The sequence below is a fragment of the Poecilia formosa genome, unplaced genomic scaffold, assembly GCF_000485575.1.
Source record: "Poecilia formosa unplaced genomic scaffold, Poecilia_formosa-5.1.2 Scaffold16, whole genome shotgun sequence".
NCBI lineage: Eukaryota > Metazoa > Chordata > Actinopteri > Cyprinodontiformes > Poeciliidae > Poecilia > Poecilia formosa.
Window position 1 is genome coordinate 2,977,082 of NW_006799955.1, and position 5,140 is coordinate 2,982,221.

At 35.9% G+C, this 5,140-nt stretch overlaps 1 long non-coding RNA gene across 1 annotated transcript; it reads left to right on the forward strand.

Moving 5' to 3' along the window:
• Window positions 1-647: 647 nt before the first annotated feature.
• LOC103134322 (uncharacterized) lies at window positions 648-2,025 on the forward strand. Its single transcript, XR_475821.2, has 2 exons — window positions 648-1,181; window positions 1,304-2,025. It is a non-coding gene; the product is annotated as an uncharacterized LOC103134322 (long non-coding RNA).
• The last annotated feature ends 3,115 nt before the right edge of the window (window positions 2,026-5,140 follow it).

The window sequence follows — 5,140 nt, forward strand, 5'->3', positions numbered from 1 at the left end:
AAACTTCTCTTTCATTATTCTGACATTCAGCAAATAAAAATATTGTTGGTTATTCAAACTGATCTTTGTTTTATTTAACCTCAGACAGTAAAGAAAAAAAAAACATATCTTTTTATACCATGTAAACATCGTATGCAGTCCTACATATAACAATCTGTTTGAACAGATATGCCAACCCTACTGCACACAAAGGAGAACAACAGCAGACTAACCGACACCTTTAATTTTTATCTGATAAAAAATGTTTAGCTAGAATCTGTCAAGTATTGTTAAAATCCAGTCCTAATCCAACTCTACATTTCCAAACAAATTTATTTTTTTTATGAAATTTTAATAGCACTGACTAAAACTTAATGTCCTCCAAGATTATTCTTTTGGTGTGACTGCGTACAGCTTAGATCAAATGTAGCAATCTGTCATGGTGAAAGAATGCTTCAGCTCATTTAGGAACCACAGCAGCACAGTTCCTTTGCTTGGAGCTGTTTTGTAAAAGAGAAACGTAATGGCAGGACGGGCATGGAGCTCTCTCTCTCTCTCTCTCTCTCTCTCTCTCTCTCTCTCTCTCCCTCTGTGTGTGTGTCTTTCTCCCTCTAAACGTGTGTTGGAAGGATGTGCATGCAAATAGTACAAACTTTATTGTTGCAATCATGAGCGACGATGCATGTTTAATTGTCTCAGTCCAATTATATGTTTTTTATTTTATTATCCATTTTTTTTTTCTGCAGCTGAAATTTTTAAATAACTAAATCAATCCAGAAGAACTCCAGCGCATGGAGCTCATTTTGTGTCCATGATTGGACACAAGCCGATCAGACCACGCCCTCCCCGTGGAGGCTTGATATTTACATCCGTGGAAGTGGACCAACTATTAACAACAACAAGACATTCTGGTGGCCTTTAAACTCATAGACGCACGGGATGTGGGTGGAAAGCTCACGCATCTAATTTGTTTCGTTTTCATTTTTGTAATGTATTTCACCAAGACCGACGGACACAAGATTTTTAAACAAGGGTAGCAGAGGAGAAAAGCAGCTTCTCTTGTAAAATGTTCGGCTTAATGGCTGTACAACGGGAAGAATCGTCCATTCAGAAAGCAGCATCACCCTTCAATCATGCCTCCAGGAAAGCTGCTCTGACCGTCAGCGTTGCAGGAACATATCGCGATGACTTCCTTCGTGCAAGTGAGCATCATCCAATCCTATATTAAATTACAGAGAGAAGTTTCTATTGTTGTTAAAAGCGCTGTTTGAAGATGTTGCAAAAGAAATCTGGTGACAAATTCAGTTTCTGTTTTGTTCTCCAGCCGCCTTGTTCCTTTTGTTAAGCGCCTCCTGCTCTGCTTTGTTGTCATCGCATCTCATTGTGGATTATGACGCTTCTGGGAAAGATTGGCTTTTCAGCTGAACTGAGAAATGAAAGGTCTTTGATAGAAAAACAATTAGTTTCAAAGCTAAAATATTTTTTTATGTCATTGAGTTTGATTTTGGCAAAGGTAATAAATTATGTCATGTTACTAATGCATGCTGCCAAGTTATTGTTGCAACTACTAATAATGTGAAAAAAAAAAGTTAGAAATGTGCTTGCTTATTATAAAATGTTATTTTTGTATGCAGATGTAAAAAAAAAAAAGAAGAGATGAGGCCACACAACCTAATCCAAAGAAATTTGCACAGCAATTAATTTACATCATGTTTTAAGGAGGTTTCAATGTAATGAAGTTATTTATTTATAATTTTTTTGTAATATGATGAATAAAGTTTCTGGTTTTCCTCACCTTATAAAACTTATGCTTTTGAGTTTGAACACAACAATTATACAGTAATATTTACTACAAACCTTGTTTTTATCTGCATTAAAAATGCCTTGATATTCCTGTAAAATATCAAATTATGCACCCGATGTTCTGTGGAGTTTCTGTGATATTATTTGTTTTACAATGAGCCAAAATCCACGTGACCCCTTTGGATGTTTGTGTTCTGTGACGGGGATAATCACTAAAAAAGGAAATAAAGTTCTTCAAACCAGTGTGTATTTTTGTGAAATGTTTTCCCAATATCCTTCCACTTTCTTTTATTTTTAATTTTTTAAGAAAACATTGTCCTGAAGAGATCAGGATATTTCTTTCTTTTATCTCCCTGCATTTGCTGATTGCAGGTTTCCTCTGTGTGAAACTGTTCTGGGTTGAGTCTGGCTGGATGTGGATCACACACCCTGACCATCTGCTGCGACAGAGGACACAAATGTCAGAGGACGCCACCATCAGTCCTTCACTCTGTGGCCTCTGTTGTCATTAAACATTCACTCCACTGTGTGTGTGGCTGAATGGGCAGAGGCGACAGACGCTTTGTCACTGCATGGGGAGGGCATCTGGGTTTGTTTGATAACTCACAGAGTCCACAGTGAGCTGCTGCCTTTCACTGCCTGGACACATCCCATCATGTTTATGTCTCAACATTTGGTTGCGGAGGGACGCATCTGTCCTTCAGTTTAAAATCAGGCATATGGGCAGATCTGGATGAGGCCCCAACTCGATTTAATGAAGATGGAAAAATTCAATGCGCACAACACAAACTATTCTTGCTCCTTTTTTATTTCTACATCTGTGTTCTCCACAGATGACTGGTAAGATTTTTTTTTAATGCCTCTATATTTGTGGTTGTTTTCCTTTGTAATCGTTTCAAACAGCTGTAAAGTTTTTGTATCATCTGACATCGTTTGCAACTTTCTCCAGATGTATTTTTTGATACGCCCTAAACAACTAAGCAGCACTTTTACTGCAATAAAATAATCTATCAATGGGAAATAAAAAAAAGAATAATAACAATTTTAGCACATTTTTCAAATATGGAAGAAAAGAATCCCACATGAAGGAAATTCTGTTTTCAACAAAACTGCTGGAGCCGCCAATAGTGGTGCTCTTTTAAATTCTTAAAAAAAAAAAAAAAAAACAGAACAGAAAGCTCTTTTATATTTATGCAATTAATGGTGTAAAGATATTTTATTCCATTTGTTAAATGTGAAGTGACACAGGCCAGCTTCTATTAGTTAGAAGCTGGCCTGATTGAAGATTGGCAATCTTCAATCAGGAAATGTCACCAAACAAATGTCAACCTCCAGTTGCCCATATCTACAGTCAGAAAAACAAATATGTTTATTTTACCCTCAAATAGATCGGCGTTGATGAAAGAGTTCCAAAAACGTCAAACCAAAACCGAAAGCCCCTGAATATCTTAACAACCAAACATTTTAAAACTTCTGCACAGATTTTTTTTCAGTATCAATGGCACTGTTAGCTTTTTAGCAAAACATTGAAGTTGGTCATTGTTTATGGTAAATAAAAGTGGTAATTCTAATTGCATTGTAATTGTAGTCATTCTATGAACTTTAACAATATTGTGTATTATTCCTATGATGCTTTTTTTTTAACACTATCTCAGAATAATTGGCTTGCTTGCAATCTTTTATTTTGTTTATAAAAAATTTTATGGGTATTTTGTAACTAAGCTTAGGTGATACAATGTCAGATTGATTCAGTATGCCACATTTTTCTTTGACAAATGTCAAAGAAAATAATCAAAGCTAGAATTTCTTGACAACTGTCAAAAAATACTTTCTTCTATATGTTTTAAGCACCTTCAGTTGATTTTATAACAATAATATAAATAGAAATGTAAAAACAAAAGAGGAAAAGAGTTAAAACTGGCTTGTATATCTCAGGATCCAGTCATAATCAGATCCTGCTTATAAAGAGATTATTTACATTCAAAAGTGTATATCATTGCTTTAGCTTCAAATAACTTAGAGTTATTGTGAGGAGGATGAAATTAGCACATATCACTAATGAAAGCGTCAAAGTTTGTTTTCAGATATCAGAACTACAGACTCAAGCAAATACATGAAAAAAAAAAGTTTCAGTTTCTTTCTTGTGCCATGCAAGGCCTTGGAAAAAAATCATTAATTTATGTTAAACCTTTTTTTCAAAATTTTATTGTATTTATTAAATGAAAAAAGTGATATACATCAGAAAAAATAATATTGCTGATGTCCACAGTGTTACATGGTGGTGGCGCCATCAGGATGTGGGGATGTTTTTCTTGTGTAGAGATGTTGCTCTGTGGAGACTGAAGGTGCTAAATACATGGTAGACATGAAAAATAATTTTCTAGGGCTGCAGTGGGATGGTAGTGCAGGTTCCAGTACAAGAACAACCCTTAACATACGTCTAGATACACAATTTAACGGTTGAAAAAAAAAGTATATTCGTATACTAGAATGGTCTAGACAAAGTTTGGACATAAACCCACTGAAAATCTATAGCAAAACTTAAACATTTGTTTTCACAGACAAATGACTTTCATCCAATAAGACTGAGAAATTGTGCAACAACAAATGTGCAACTATTTTAACCTATAGACGTGCAACACCAACGGAGATTTAATCCAAAAGACTTGTAGGCAGTATCTACAATATGCCAAGAAGAGGAAGAATACAGATGCACACCACACGTTTGAGATTATGTATCAGTTTCAATCCACTTTACAATTATATATTGCTTTGTTCTGGCCTATAGCACCAAAGTCCAATAAAACACATTGACGTTTCTGGTTGCGACGTGACAAATTGTGAAAAAGTTCAAGGGGCACAAACATGTCTCCGCAACTGACTGCCAACACTAGAGAAATGGCAGGTAGTCATGGAAATGTGTGCGAAAGAGAAACTTCAGATTACATTTTTGAGTTTCTCTTTGCAAGATCTGTCCTCTTGATTCATAAAACATGTTAGTGGCAGGAAACATGCACCCAGCCTGTTCAGAACAACAGTAGCTGAGGAATCTCCCTGCATGGATCACACATGCTGTCACAGAAACTAGTGCGCAAGGATTTATCGCAGCTCTTACGTGTTAGTGATATTGATATAATTGTAACTATAATGAATGACTCCCTCCTCGGGGGGATGATTTAGAGGGCCTGGCCAAAAGGCTCTTCTCCTCCTTCCTTGTTTGAAAGATAACTCGGTGATGTGAGGAAACCTGAGGTAATTCATACATTACCCCAAGCCTTGACTGAAACGCCCCGGTAGTCTATATCAAAAAGTATTAGTGCTTCAGCTCTTTTTTTTTTTTTTTTCCTTTTTTTTTTGA